We start from the raw sequence: 16,453 nt of genomic DNA on the forward strand, positions 1-16,453 counted from the left end.
AGTTGGTGAATTGCTTTTCTTGGAGGTGTTTCAAAGCAAAAAAAAAGTTTAAAAGGTAAATTGACGGTTACATAGCACAGGTGTATCCACTAGATTTACGAGTCTATGAGTCGTGCAGTTCTGTTTGTGCTTGTCCACTTGTGTGGCTCTGTTTCTCTTGTCAATGATTTGAGAGTTGCTGTCTCTGCAGCATGTGTTTTATACTGTAGTTCCATTGCACTTTTTGAATACCAGATGATTTTTTGGTAAAGGTATTAATTCAACCCTAGCAATATTTTAATTTGACTTCTCTGATTGCTTGTGGAGGAAATACGTTTTGCATTGACTTGTTGACAAAGTATGTTTTTTTTTATTACACTTGTATGTGACTTGCTTACTTTTTTTAGATTAGCCTTGCTTGTTTAGAGATCTTTGGTAAATCCGAGAAAAAATATGAGCACAAACACCCTCTTTCTCTTAAGTGAAATTCAACTTATCAGGCATCCTTGATCCAGTCGGTGTTCACAAATCATCCCTATGTTTGGGGTCTGTGTTTTTTGTAACCCACCCAATGCTGTACGGTCTGACAGGACACATGCTTATAGTACATGGTTTGGACTCTTCCAGTCACACTTGCTCAACCAATCCAACTCACAGCAACGCAAAAGGAACAACATACCCAGTTTGTGCTCTCCTATCAGTTACAGTACTTACTGTCAACATCTCTCAGCCATCACTCTGTCATATTAGGGGGCTGCTCTAAGGCATTGCATTGAAAGGGAATTGACTCACATACATTAAAGGAATGGCACGACACTGCTTTGCGCTGGAAATGCCTTTTTTTTGTTGTTGATGCTGTGGAAGGTGAGTGAGCGCGGGGCATTACGCCGCCGTGAGTGTGAAGTGTGTACGCACAGATGGGAATGTAAATAAGAGCTGAGACCACAGACTAGAGAACATGTTTTCCTTTTCACCTTACAAAAATAGGACTTGGAATGGAATCCTGGAGTGGCATCGCACAGGAGAGAGAGAGAGAGACAGAGAGAGAAAGAGAGAGAGAGAGAGAGAGAGAGAGAGGCGATTTCCATCTGGTGAGGACGAAGGAGCAGCTTTATATAGCAGCATGAAACATGAACTATGGCAGAAGGGGAAATAATAGCAGAGGTTTGTGGCTATGACCTGTCTGGATTGCCACATTTTGATATTGCAAACATGTAGTGGAGGGCTAGTGAGGTTGCTGCAATAACAGAGTAGTTCTTGTCACAGTGAAGGTTTGAGACCTTTTCTCACTCACACATCATCCTACACTGCCTTCCTAACCCCACTCAGAACTTATCGCAGAGTTGTTGGGATACATCTCTCACTGAAAAAGCATGGCAGAACTACAAATGATAGGCTCTCACTCAAGTTTAGTTCTGCAGTTGGTCAGTGGTTATGCCTAGTTAGGCTTTGTTCCATTGTTCCGTGTTTATTTCCAATTGACAGCCTATGATGACTTTGTTGCTATGAACTGAAGCCATCATAACCACCGCATCTTAATCCACCCACCTCCCTACCCTGTCCTATTCAGCTACAGTCCAACCACGTTCAGTTGGCTACTCTTCAGTGGAAAGAGAGTCGGTATTTCTTGACCGTTTTTCAGCTCCTCAGCATATGTTTGAAGCCTTCTCTCCCCCCAAGGAGGAGTTATAAATCTTTGAAGATCTCCTCCAAAAACAACGAATCATCAGGGCTGCACTTTGTATGGGTTCCAAGCCAAGCCACATTTTTGGAGGCTACAGGGTGTGCTTTATGAAAGTTTCATACCTCTAATTAACACATACACACACACACACATACACACAGCAGAAACATGCAGAACATGCACAAACACAGCGTTCTCCTTAAACTACCACAAATCCCCTTCGGTGAGAGACATCCTGGGGAACAGCTGACTGTGAGAACAGGCCTGGGTCCCCGTTTGGATCGGAGCCACCTCTGCGTCAGAATCAGCCTCTCTCTGGATTGGGAGCATTTTCCAGCGTTTGAGGTTGGTGTTTTCCTCCGCAGACTTTGGCTGATGTTGCTGATTTTGTGCTCATTAAGATAACAAGCCTTAGGTTCTCCTGATGATTGTCATTAGGGGAGAAGATTAATTACCCAGCCAAAAATATGACACGGCTTTCCTGTAATGAGAGGGAGATTAGCACCCATTTTTGGCTTGTCATGTCTCAAATGTGCCACCTGGTTGCATGACGAGTGCCCCATATCCCTTTTTGGACTCTTTCTGTAGTCTTCTAGCCTCGTGAGACCATCACCTCCTCTTCTTATTTCTGTATCCATGTTTACCTTACTTTGTCATCACTGTGTCTCACGTATTACCATACACTTCATATAAACTGGGCTTGAATCTCGTTACCACTGCTATAAAACCCTGTGTCTGCTAACTATATAGGAACCAAGTGATTCTATGCAATAGAACCAGAGTCATCTAAGATTATTACAGTTTATTCATTCGTTCTGTTCATGCTGAAAGTCTATCACACCATGTTCCATTTTCCTGAGATTTCTCTTGCACATTTTCAGTTGAGCATGCTGCAACCCTCATGCTGTTTTAATTACATATTGCCTTCTGAGGTCTGCCGTTATACATCATATCTTTTATATAACAGACAGCTCCTTGAAACAGGGAGGAAGGGAGAGAGGATGTAGATCTGGAACCCAAATTGAAAGAGGCTGGAGGTTGTCTTTGAATAATATATAAAAGCAGAGTTGAACTATCAGTTCCATGGTTTCCCAGTGTCTCAGCTGCCAGAAAAACTCAGATTGACCTAGAAGATCCATGTAACACTGCAACATTTTTATTCAGCTGGCAGAGGCAGAAACATTTGTAGTTTGTGTTTGCTTCACATTACCGGTAAATGCATAGCCTTGGTTTTGTTATCTCTCTCTCTTGCAGTTCTGCCACATCAATATTTATTTTTCTTAGGAAAAGAGGGCTGGAGGATGAGAAAGGCAAGGGTTCATTTGTGAGAACGTTTTCCTCTGGAAGAATGGATAAATGGCATGATTCCAAATGTTCCATAAATGTCCTATAAACGGACCACTAACTTTGTCTTCCACTACTTTATCATTTCAAATCTAAATGATGTCAGCTGGAATGGTCAACCATGACATGGCAAACTAGATATTTTTGTATGAATTGAAGCGCCTGCATTCACTGGCAAACTGAAAAGGTCACTCTCAGTTCGTTCATTAAAAATAACCCTTTCCACATGATGTGCTTTTATAGGCTTATGGTACTCTATTGGTAAATCTGCAGCATAATCTCATAATAATATTTACCCAATTCCACATCTAAAACAAATGGAGGCTTAGCATTACATTCTGTCCAAATGTGGTCAAAATAGGCCTACAGAACATAAATATCTTCTGTTGAAGCCCATTTACTGCTGACGTCAAACTGGTTTATTCAACTGAAGAGAGACAGGCAGGAGATACATAGAGTGAATGCAACACTTTCCCCACCTCTTGTCTGAAACAACAATGTCTCCAAGACTTCACTCATGTTATATAATGACAGAGGAATACAGAAGCAGTTTATATAATGACATCCAAACGGCTACTTCTATATTTTCCCCATCATCCTCTGAATGCACAAGGGTCCTATAGAATAACAACAGAAAATGACATTCGGCATCACTGGCCAGAGTCACGAGGGGGGTGCTTCTGCCTCTCATTTAAGACCCTTAAATGGAGAAGAAAATCGTATGCCAATAAATGTCTTGCATTTATTTATAATGCATGCCGATGTGATCCCGTTCACGCGCTGTTCTACCACATGTGGTGAACTGGCAGTGTGTCACATGGAATGACAGTGCGAGAGGAAAAATCGTGGCCGCTTCAGCTCACATCTGAGACAGTGCGTTGGCTGCATGTTATTAAATGGCTGCTTTCTATAAATACCTCCTGAGGAAGCGTCTAGGCCCTCACCGCCATCTAGTGGGCATCTGCGCAGTGGGGTTGCTCCGACAGCATTCTGTTACAGTAATGGGCAAAATACAGTAGGCATAGGCTATGTGTGTTTTATGATAGACCTATCAGCTTCAAATCTAATAAAGAAAAAAGTCTGTTTTATATATGTATTCACGACGTGAACTTTGGCTTTATAACATGCCATGTTAACCTACTTTTAATTGAAGCCCTGACACAGCCCAATATCTGATCTTACTTTTTGATAGTTTGTTTTATTATGGATATATGAAATAGAACCCTGCTTCTCTAGACATGACATACCGGCACTGTGGCCATGGTGCTATCAGAATAACAGCACACATCTAATTTGATTCGCTGTGACATTTCAGGACAGGTTGATGGTTCTGACCAGCTGCTGATTGGCCATATCTCAACAACAAAAAAATATATATATATTTTGCTACAATATTTAACACAGTCACTTCCCATATAAATCATTATGTCTTTGCATAGGCTACTTATTAAAACACTTGGCTGGCCCTCTGGACATACAGAAGTTGGACTGCAGTGTGAGAGGTGACATTGTGTGTCCTGCACATGTGAGAGCTGTCTTGTCTAAAGAAAGTGGCTCTCGAAGAGATTTCTGCATTTTTCACTCTCTTTTTATGTTACGTTTCTCAGTGATTCCATTCTATGCCAGGATGGAAAGTGCCATGTCATACTGAATTTAAGGAACATACATTGTCAGTGTGCAATGCGTGAGCATTAAGAAATGTTGAATTAAAAACAACTCAATGGATTTTTTTAAATCAACTATTACTTTTGCTGATATCATGAACACAGTAATTAATGATTAACTGCTCCTGAGGTATTTATTATATCAGGCTAGCAAATGGTGTAAACATTTATATAACACAACTCTCATTGGCATCTCTGTCAGTCAAACACTTGAGTCTTCTTATTTAAGTATAGTATATATGTATAGTGTATTTAAAGACGTTATGGATTGGGATGGTGCTGGATATAGCCTATTAAATGTTAACATGTAAGCAGGTAAGCTAGCTCAGGCTACTGCAACAATGGGTGTGATTTTATCTCAGATGGGTGTGATTTCATCTCTCAAGCTATTTGAATAAATGAATGGTTTTATATCACATATCAGGCTATCTAAAACAAGACAAATGGCTACCTGCCTACCACCAAGTTACACATTTCCGAACAAATGATGCAAACATTAGTTGCTATCCATCTGCATTGGACTACATCCCTGCAGCTCATATTTCAATGATTTATATGTCAGTTTCATCAGAATGTTTCCAAAGTGCCATGTATTTTTTTCTGTAGGAACAATTATTGCAATGTAGCCTACTGCTATAGTGCTATATATGGTATTGTGCTACTATAGTAGTAGTAGTAGTAGTGGTAGTAGAAAAAGAAGAAAAAAGAAGAAAAAGAAAGAAGAAGAAATATTTATATCCAGATACTTCACAATACAATTTGTCAAACGTTTCCTTGTGTCCTCTATTGTGTCATTTGCATCATGGCTGTAGGAGACTTATTTCGCCACTGGGGGGCAGGGTTGCAACACCTTCATTAGGGTAAGAATTTCGCTCCTCAGGACATCAGCACTATCACCATGATAATTTATTGAAGACCCAATTTATTCTGTTTTAACTCAAGATGGAGGGGATTTCGACAAAAACCTTCTTCTGCCTCTCATACTCTTATTCATATTATATCAATGTTCTCTGAAAACGTCTTTCTGAGAGATGTAAATGCATAATTTATTAAGTATCAAACCCATTTTTGCACTTGATATTATGCTCCATGAAATGCATGTTTTTGAGGGGGAAATTTTATAGAATTTGTATTACTAAATAATTTTTGTACATAAATAAGCAAAATATCCAAACTTTCCAAAAAGCAAAATATCCAAACCCATTTATGATATTATGCTCCATGAAATGCATGTTTTTTGGGGGGGATTTATAAAAAAATATTCCAAAAATAATTCTGTGGAAATGTATGGATTCCAGTTGCTGCTACTGGAAGAAACTGGAATCCATGCATTTCCACTGAATTATTTTTGGAATCTGATCCCTTATCATACCTGTTCATTGTTACTCATAGCTTGACTTATCGTGACTAAATTCAAGATGGCTGAAAACGCTAAACTTCCTGAAGATACTGTCTGTATAAATCGTCTTGTAAGTAAACTACCAGTGCTTTTTCAAAGTTCTCAATGTCTCGTTTTAAATGTCAGGGCCCTCGGAAGTCTACCAATGAAGTGTGGAGACACATTGAACGTCGTAAATTGTGTAAAACAGTGATTTATTTGCATGGCTAGCCCGATGCCGAAGCACCACCATTGAAAAAGCTGTTGGTAGCATCGGCTAACTAGCGCCAGATTTTGGAGTGCAGGGGACAAGCCGAGATGGGCTATGAGACATACGTTCACAGTCGGTATCATGTTTCAACACACTTTAGGTCAATATCACACCGGAATTCTCCTTTAATGAACACATGGTATCAGTGCAGTTGTTCATACAGTGTCTCTCATCCAAGATGGCCTCTGCCATGTCAAGTTAAAGTAACATTACTGACAGTCTGCAGGAGGGGTCTGTGCTTGCTCTTCTTTTCACGCTCGTTTATTGACATTTTTGGCAAATGTCAGCAGACGCGCTTTGCCCTGGTCTCACCTTTGTCTTTGCACGATCCTTTCAGAGCTCCAGTCAGAGGGAAAATGGCAGATGGAGGAAAAAGGTGTAAACTTGACATACCTCTTGGCCTGTTGATATGGGTCTAAATGAAATGCACAAGGAGACTTCTTTATTTGCAGACTGCATGCCGCAGATATCCTATTACATCAAAATACAGCTGTTAAAGTCATTTAAAGGACTGAAGACTTTGTCATTTAGTTTAGGTTATGTTCAGGTTGTGTAAATGTCAGATTATTATAACTATAAACATAGAAACAGTCATTAAAGATTACAGATACTTTTGGGCCTACTCACATCAAGAGCCAAAGTACAAGCCGCCCATCTAATTAACAGCTGACAGCTCAGATAGGGAGAGAGGGAGTTGTGGATGAAGTGTTTAATTTCTTTAAAGAAAACTTTGCATTCTCATGGTTATTAGACCCATTTCTCAAGTTAGACAACATGACGGTCTAGGGTGTGTTATCTTAGTGTCCCTCAGGAGCAATTGGAAAGAGACTGTATAACAGTAAGCGTTCCAAAGCCGGTGAGAAATAAGATGCTTTATGTGAAACGAGAAATTTCAGAGAGACATGACAAAGATTACATCTGGTGAGAGTCTAAAAATAGCTGGGAGAAGAAAGCCTCTTTATCTGTGAGCCCTATATGAGGATCTGAATGATTCTCCAGGGAGCTTTGACATCTCATCATGCAGTCCATGAGCAGCTTGAACTGACCAATGAAGACAGTTGGTCTTATAATTCTCCTTCATCAAAATGTCCATCATAGGAAAATGTTGTGTTTCTTTATCTGATGTTTGAGAATCCCACGTCTATGGTCAATGAGACTGTGGGAAACGACAAGACAATGTGTTGAGAAGCAATGTAAGGGGCCAAACTACTCATTTTAAATTTCACAGCTATATAATCAACCGCCTTTGTGATATGCTTATGTGATATGCAATGACCTATATAGGTTTGAGTGACTATACTCAAAATTAATTTTCCAGTAATATTGCACAGCTACTTTAAGTTTATGAATAATTAATACTGTTTGATGTTATCCAGAGACACAATATCTCTTCCTTATGCAATGACCTTGAAATCCCCTGTAGCAAGCCTAATATCCACACTCATTAATCACGAGTCTCATTTTCAAATCAGTTGCAACGGCAGGGGTTCCAAGCCAGAGTTGAAGTTTTTAGAGTCAGAGAGATAAGCATCTTATCTTGCACGGAATAGTGTCTGGCTGTGCACGAGAGAGAGGCAGCTTTCATTTATTCCAGGTGACAGATTCTGCCTGCATTATTTAAAACGGTCTAAGACTCCGTCAGACACATCAAAAGACCAACTGTGTGGCCGAGGGTGTATATCGTTGTGCGGTCTCCCTGTGCAACAAATGCCAAATAATTCTTCATCTATGGACTAGGTTAGAGATCCACCACTGTAAAAAAATCAATAAGGATTTAGGTGGAAGGATAACACATCACATAGATGATTGCATAATCTGCTGACTATTTTTACTCATGGGGACTGAACTACATGCTCTATTATTATATCTGCCTAGCACACTGTGATGTAGGCTATTATCAATATGGGCTTTTTGTGATTTTTGTGTGAAGACAACAACTCTACAAAAAGAGTCCATTGCAAACACTAGTCTTGTTCTGGATATAACACCTCTTTGGAACTCTCCATCAGAAAGGTGAGACTATCAAAATGTCATGACAGATACCCTGCTTTATGTGATTGAAAAGTCAGTTTTAGATGGAATGTGTTAACATTAAGCTATGTGTATGTAGCCTTAGGCTTACCATCATACATATAGATATACCACTGATGGTCCACTACATCCCACTGATGTGCCATTGCAGAACAAGCTATGCCAGCTGTAATGACACGGTTACGACATTGTTATGAATTTTGACTATAGCCTATTTTCATTATTCAGTTAAATGAGCCATTTGACTCAGGCAGAGTCATGTCAGAGTAGCCTGAGTCAACCCAGATGAGTCTCTTGGGACATTTGAATTTGCTCTTCAGGTTGTTCTGGTCACCTTTACAATCAAGACCATTTCTAAATGACCAAAAGCAGCAATCACAACCATTTATCTGGTGTGGAACAAGCTTTATACAAAACAGGCAGAGGAGTGTGGTTAGCAGCAGTGAACACAACCACTTGCTGCGCTGAAGGCGCCAGTGTCAAACATGTTTTTCTTTTTCTTTTTTTTATTCAACTTAATTTAAAACTTTTGATTACAAATGAGATGTGTATGCTGTACTTCTGATAAGAGTACTATAGGCTACCAGTTTATGCTTCATTTAACTGCCCCTTGGAAGACAAAAGTGCTTTTTGCCAGGTACTGAAAGTACCTGGACCAGTTATTAATTGACAATCAGGCTGGTGTTGGCCAGGGCAGGCTTATGTCAGCAGACCTTTCCTCGACCGGCCCTTCAGTATCTCAGGAGGAATCATTCCACATTACATGAATGACAGCTTCGTTGACCAATGATGGTATAACAATGCAGTGGTGGACTCGACCTTGTCACTTGGGTGGGCGTAACTTCTGTTTCTGGAAACGCCCGTCATGGAGACGCGCCAATTGCGCTGAGAGTAGGCGTGGCCCAGCGGGCGCAGTGTTCGGTTGTGGCGGAGAGAAACCACTGTCTCTTGAGTGGCCAGCTATGCAGGTGTGAAGTTTTAACGCCTCTGTCCGAAAAGTATAATCTCGCTCCTATCGTCACGCTTGTTGGATTTTCTATGAAAGTATCTGTCCGTGAAATTACCCGGACTAAGGAACAAAACATTTAAAACTAAGGTAAGTTAGATGTTATTTATTGAAAACGCACACTTGAGGGTTTCCTATGGTTTCCTATCTAGAACGCGGTCTGTTAGTCCTGAATACTATTGGCTTGACAGAGCGCAACATCTGTTCAATAGGTTACAATTGCAGTGGCGAGGCATTTGTGAGGTAAAGAAAGGGTCATTACAACAAATGTTAAAACAAAGTATAGGGTCACTGGCGACATTTTTTTTTTTACTTTTACTGCTTTACAACCTGAATGCAATTATCATGCTGTCTTTAAACGGATTGCAAGCCTACTGAATATTTTTTATACAATATGTAAGTTAATAAGATAATACATAATTGCTGTTTTAATTGGCTATGGCTCCCTGGTACTTTGCCCATGAACGGTTTGATTCTTTTTGTTGTTCTCTTTTAACCGCTACCCTCTCTTCTCGTCAGTCATTGTCCCTTCCTAGTCATCCGTAGGTCTACTCTCAGCAAAATTGTTGTTTTTGTTGGAAAGGTTATTCCTTTTTTTCCTCTTCTAAAGTATTTCTCTGCTAAAAAATCATGTATTTTGGTGTTGCATGAACGCTCTCCTTTAACAGCTGTTTCTCCTACGGGGTTCAGTCGCACAGTTGCGCTCACCTCCTAACCACTTTTGTCAAAAGCAGCAGGGACAACGACAGGGATTTGATCATTCGCATTCTGTTCCTTAAAAATGCAATCTCATATTTAAAATCGAGCGAGTACTCATATGCTTGCTGTACGATTAATTTTCCAATGTCTTGTAGCAAGATCGTTTGTTTGTTTGTTTGTGGTCGACTAGTCTAAGCGGTCCACGGTCTGGTGCTGACTTGGTAAAAGGAACCTGCAATCTCGAATGAGGAGCGCAGTAATCAGTTTAGTGAATGCATTCGATTTGTATGCCTCATTTAGGCATGATTTGGCACAATCAATTTGAGAACTGTGGAAAATATTTTCCATCCATTGTAGTCCTAGGCTACATACATGTAGCTGTAGACACATGCTTGTATGACCTATGCTTAATGTGCTTTATGTCTGTGTACTCTGTCTGATTCATTTTTCTCCCTTGGTGGCTGGGTCCTGGGACATCATCAACATGTCAAATGGATACCACTTGGATGTCGTTCAATGACGTGCTTTGGTGAGTACAATTTTCCCTCTCCCATGCTGCTGTTGTGTGTGTTGTGATAGTGTGCCATTGCTCAGCTTTGGAGCAACAAAATCAATCAGGTCCCCCCATTGGAATATATGGGCAATAAAAGCGTAGTTTTCCGGAACCCTGGGCGGATGCTGCCCAAATGGAAATAAAGTAACAGCAGCGATAGCAGCTGCAAAGAGCTTTGGAGTGATGCGACGGTCCACTCCAGCAGATCTGTGCAAGGGATCTGTGATCCAGTAAGCCCTACTAAGATCACTAACATGGGGGCATTTTTGGCCACAGACCCCCAGTCTTGCACTCGACATGTCCCTTCCTTGAGGCAGAGGGTCCATAGCCGGCAGCCTTTATACCCTCTGAACGGCACACAGCTGGATGCCAGCGAAGTTGCACTGGGGACAGGCTGTCCGGCTTGGGCTTTAACCTATTTGCCTGGTATTTAATCCCCTGAACCCCCACAGCTCTGGATTAACTGCAGCCAATGTCAGTGCCACTGTGAACGCACAGCGATTACCATGCCGCACGAACGACTGCCACAGATGTGTCAGTGTGTTTGGAGTGGTTTTATTGCCCGGCTACCCCCCCCCCCTTACTACCTTATGGGAACCCTTGTGCTGCTGAGAGCTCAACACACGGGGAATAAGACAGCAAAGGCAGACTGAGTGTCTCCCTGTTTACGTCCCACCTTTGTGAAGATGGGAGGCATTTGCCTGTAACCCCGAGCTCAGAGACTCAGAATCGTTATTGATCTTGCTGGGATAAATCGGACTGCCCCGCTTTTTTTTCTCCAGGAAGTCATAAAGAGAAGTCCATTTGCAGCAGTGACTCATCACAAAGCAGTAGGTGCATTTTGTACGTTGTATAAATAATGAAAGGATTATGAATTCTTAAGTGCTGTGATGGAAGAGACTCTTCTGCCAACTCAGCAATGGAACCTTTCCTATTTCATCAGTGTAAATAGCCTTCACTGTTTGGGTTTGGGTATTTGTTTTGAGCATCTGTAGTTTCCATACTGAAGTACAACCTCTCTCCCTACAGTGAGAGTTTTCCCACATGTAGGTTATGCAGTAAAGAAGTGCAGTTCAGAGGCGGATTGTGAGAATTAGGTGAAAGCCCCTGGTGGAGTTTGAAAATGAACTCAATTGACCTTAGAGGACATAATCTAATTTTAGAGCCAATGGCAACTGTGGTTCTAAACCTGATCTCTGTCATATAGACTCTGAGAATCTCCTCCTAAACTGTTGTGAGATTAGAAAACAGTACACTATTGAGACTAATGTCAAGGGAAGAGACAGCTCTTCTTTTCAGAACATCCGATCCACATAAAAAATCCAATACAAAATGGCAGTCTGTAATTACAGAATAGCCACACGATGGCCATGGAAATCAGTGGGGTCCATCATACATTACTCTAATCTAATTTCACTCTGCTAGTCTGCCCCGGGATGTATTACAACTGAAGGTCAACACATTTACGTTAACATTCTCCTGTTTCCAATGGGAGCACAATTCAATAATGGTGTCATTTTGCAATGGGCGGCGTAACCAGTGCAAGAGCCCAGAGGTACAGACAGACCTGTGTGTTTCCAAACTTGCTGAGAGGGGAATACGGGAATATTGTAGGGGTGGGAAGGGGCTATTGGGCTATTTGTTTTTGTGTTTCAGATGACAGTGTGTGCTGATCTTAGCTGAGGACTATAGTGTTTGTGCTCATATTTTGCTTCCCTTTTACCCTCTGGCTTTTGGTGGCTTTTGGCTAGGCTTTTGATGCTCACTCGCAAACAGTCTTGCTTCTATGGAGTTAACAAGTTCATCTCTGCCTACACACAGTGATTATTAATGTGGCCATTGGTTGGAGACTCTAAAGCAATGAAATGACATAAGCCTAAAGACAAAGATGCATACCATCAATTCCTTTAGGTTCCTGAGTACCGAGGGTACTGAGATAGCCAGCAAACATGATCAGCAGTGATATGAAAGAACTCAGTTTATACTAAGTGTCAGTCAATGGATTAAATCTGCAACATGGGGGTCAAAGATCACTGAAGATAGCCAAGCTCTTTAGCTGTGTGTAAGCTTGGAAGAACCAGCGAACAGATGTGAGTCTGCAAATGCATCATGGGAAATATTACACAGAAAATTGGCGAATGGAAGTGTCGGCGTCCCAACTCAATGAAGAAGAGGTCACACTTACGAGACATGAACATAATGAAGCATTGCACTCCTGTTCCACACATCTCACTCAGGGAAGAGATACATCTCCTGCTCATTAAGATGTATTGTGCAGACTGAATCCTGCGCTCGTCTCTTTGTCAGATGAACACAAAATTGAAATGCAATCGGTCTTGGAGTAGCAAACTCAATTTATTTTACAGAGCACATTAAGGTGCACATCAGACCATTCATCTGAAAAACAGCACATTCTGTTTAGTTCGTGCTGTCGATCAATGGGTCAGGAGGTCAGCTGTGACTTTGCTATGGGGGGGAAAAAACAAGGCATTCTCCAGAAACCATGACCTGCTTTTGGCTCAAGAGATGTTGTGATAGTCTGGTGGCTGAATCTATGCTAATGGAGGCAGCCCACATGTCCACAAGTCTGTTTAAGAACTGAAGCCCTACCGAAACATGATGTTGGCTTGGTCCTGTGCCAGCATTCTTCAGATACCAGCTGACAATCACGCCGGCCGAATTAGCATTTCAAAAGGTGCCGCACCTGAGAATGATGAGAGTGGCAGGGTAGAGAGTGCCTTTTGTCTGCTGCTGCATGGGATTTGTGCTGGATGCATCCATATTTGCTGGAGCTATTTAGAGGGGGGGAAGGTGATAGGGGCATATGCGCAAGTGAGCGTGCCGGTCGTGGCATTCAAAGCATCTTCAGTGGGTCTGGTTGCTGAGAAGACCGCATGCCGCGCAAGTGGACACGGGACTCTCTGATTGGCCTAATGGACTCTGCTTCATGTCAATCATCCTGGCCATGCTATTTGAGGAGCTATCCAAGGTGGTGTTGAGTGGGAATATTGCGTTACGACTTGTGATGTGATATGGGTGACCATGGCGTTCTATGTGCTATGACTTGTGATGTTCAAAACCATAGACCACTCCAACTCAGTTGTTTATCACGATTTGGTTTGGTGTCCTCTGCTAAGTAAAGTTTAACAGCACAATATGGAGACCAAATTGTATGTTTTTAGTGTATTTTTGTTTCTGTGATTGTGATTTTACTCACCAATGGTACTAAAAGTCATGTTTATTCAAATAATTTACAAAGACCGTCTCTCAGTGGCCTTTAGATGATAAATGCCATCCATCCATGGAGTTCAAGTAGTAAAAGTGTTAGCCATCTAATTCTGTATGCAGCAGAGGCAGATATTTTGTACTTTCTCATTACTGACTTGACACCACCATGTTAAACTGAAATAAACTTACTGAATAAACACGACACACAAATCACTGCTCCCACTCCCCCAATGCATCTATCATGGCATATGGCATGATATGGCATTGATTGCATACTTACAGCAGGTTGGAGTAGGTCTACTTGGACAAACACGGCATATTTGAAAGCTCAGAGTTGCCAGAATTCTCTATGATCACCAACTCACCAGTAGTGTGATGCCTGATAGTATGTTAAAGAATAGATCACAAGCAGGCTGCTGCTATTCATTTCTGTCACCCTGACATACAGTACATCAGGAGCACTACCTGCAGTGTTCATTGACTTCTTACCACTGTAAAGATTTAGAGGTCAGTGGATATTATCAACCAATACACAATCTAAACGTATTTAACATTACTATGTACAGTTGAAACCAGAAGTTTACATACCCTTAACATACACATGCTAAAGTTGACTAAAAAGAGGAATAAAAAATCATCTTTTTGAAATTGATCTTAATGCCTTAATTAAAAAATGTTGAACATAAAATAATCCATTTGTTTTCTTTAGCTTATGCTTTGAAACATTATATTCTGACCTGCACTAGGTGAAACAGTGGCCTACTTAATTTAGTCAATAACCATGGGGCACTTAAATACCTATATTTATTGGATTATGGGTGTAATTCCATTGCCAATTCTTCTCATGGCACTGTTAAAGAGAGGGTGACTATGGTAGGCTGGACTATGAGGTCTATAGTCACCAAGGGTGGGTAGAGTACTGAACATCTAACTTAAGTACTCAAGTAAAAGTACAATTACTCCCTTCACTTGAATAAAAGTAAATATTCCCATCTGAGAAATCTACTCAAGTAAAAGTAAAAAAGTACTTTGTTAATAAATAACTCAAGTACCAAGTTCCTTTTTTTAAATGTTTATATTTTTGATGGCCCTTTAAAGAGATGCAAATGTGTCCTTTACGCCTGTTTGCTTTTCTCCTCCTCTGTAGGCTAATCATATAGGCAACCATATTTTAACAGCTCAATTCAGATATATTTGATTTAATATACTTTAATATTATTTGACACACTTCTGTAGGCTATCTTGTCATAGCTAGAATAAGCATTGAGTGGCTACGGATTGAAACACAGTCATTTACAATCCATTGGCAGCTGATTGTTTTGCATTTTGGTTATAACTTCCCTATACAGACAATGTAACCTAAAAACAATGTCTATATTAGATCTATATTTAGGCTACATATAGCCTATAGGCATGTTCACTCGGACAGAGTAGGCTAGGCTATCTTTTTTTCTGCACTGACAACATTTAGGCTACATAAACGAATGCTAGGTTTTTCTAACTTGTGTGCTCGATTTCCAGTGCATTTGCTTTGCTTGTGAATGTGTTACTACCCACCCCTGATAGTCACAGTAAGGTTTACATTTTGTGTTTAAAATTCAGTTGGATTTTAAATCACACCCCTCCACACAAAGTCTTCTTTAATGTATTGTCCTTCTGGCTCTCAACAAGAAAAATGAGGCCTCTTTTTCTATGTTAGTAGGCTTTTGAAGGTTGTCATAATTAAAATACTTAATGCTTTGCTTATGAAAGGGAAAGAAAATGGAACATGGAACAAGGAGAAAGTATGCCCGGAATGGAACGGAACATTCTCTTCTGAGTTTCTGTGTTCTATCATGCTTCTCTCTCTATACTCATTTCTGTCAGTTAGTTGTTGTGTCCTAGCACAATAGGAGCTTCTATTGTCGAAGTCATAATATTGCTCATAAGATGTAAGAACTTGACTAAGTTTTCCATTGTAGACCTGTCCTCAGATGTCATTAGAAGACATGTAATGTGTATGTTTGGGTACTTGCACACTCCGTGTGTGTGTCTGTGTGTGTATTGCTAATTTGAATGTGTGAGTGCATACATCTGCGGGTTATTTAGAAATTGGAAGTATGTGTACAGGAGTGTTTTTCTCTGATACACTCAGAGAGCTCACTGTGGGTTATTTTTACACTCAGCCCAGCTCATCATCCACAGCGTGAGGTAAACTACATTTTCCACATGTGACCCTCTAACCTACCTCTGAAGCACAGGTGTGTGTGTGTGTGTGTGTGTCATTAGTCTAACCCAGTGCAATCAGGCCTACACTGAACCTGGTTCACCTTTAACAACACGAGCCTCCTTCTCTCCTCCCTCAGTCTCCATCTCTATGAATCTGCAGTGCCTCGGTCCTTACAGTGGTCCACAGCCATTCATGTGGACTTATTACGTTATTATGCTGGTTTACATGAGGACACGGCTTCCTCTGAGAGCCTGTTGATTTGTCTGGAGTCGCAGGCTGTGAATAATTGAAGATGCGTATAGCCAGTCTGGGGCTGTATCGGCGGCTTAAAAGAGATGAGAAACGCCAGCTTTAAAACCCCCCTTCCCTCCTTCCTCTCACTTTCTGCTCTGTGCTCTGCGATGCTG

At 41.0% G+C, this 16,453-nt stretch overlaps 2 protein-coding genes across 2 annotated transcripts in view; both read left to right on the forward strand.

Annotated features, from left to right (window-relative positions):
- Positions 1–795, forward strand: part of tmem200ca (transmembrane protein 200C, genome duplicate a) — a 15,166-nt gene extending 14,371 nt beyond the window's left edge. Inside the window, 1 exon segment of the mRNA XM_048267233.1 lies at positions 1–795. This exon segment is cut by the window's left edge and continues 1,561 nt beyond it. The gene's annotated coding sequence lies outside the window, so the exon portion shown is untranslated.
- Positions 796–9,911: 9,116 nt separating this feature from the next.
- Positions 9,912–16,453, forward strand: part of epb41l3a (erythrocyte membrane protein band 4.1-like 3a) — a 56,847-nt gene continuing 50,305 nt past the window's right edge. The window contains exon 1 of the mRNA XM_048265765.1: positions 9,912–10,585. The gene's annotated coding sequence lies outside the window, so the exon portion shown is untranslated. The remainder of the gene's footprint in view (positions 10,586–16,453) is intronic.

Source organism: Alosa alosa, chromosome 16, assembly GCF_017589495.1.
Source record: "Alosa alosa isolate M-15738 ecotype Scorff River chromosome 16, AALO_Geno_1.1, whole genome shotgun sequence".
Classification (NCBI taxonomy): domain Eukaryota; kingdom Metazoa; phylum Chordata; class Actinopteri; order Clupeiformes; family Clupeidae; genus Alosa; species Alosa alosa.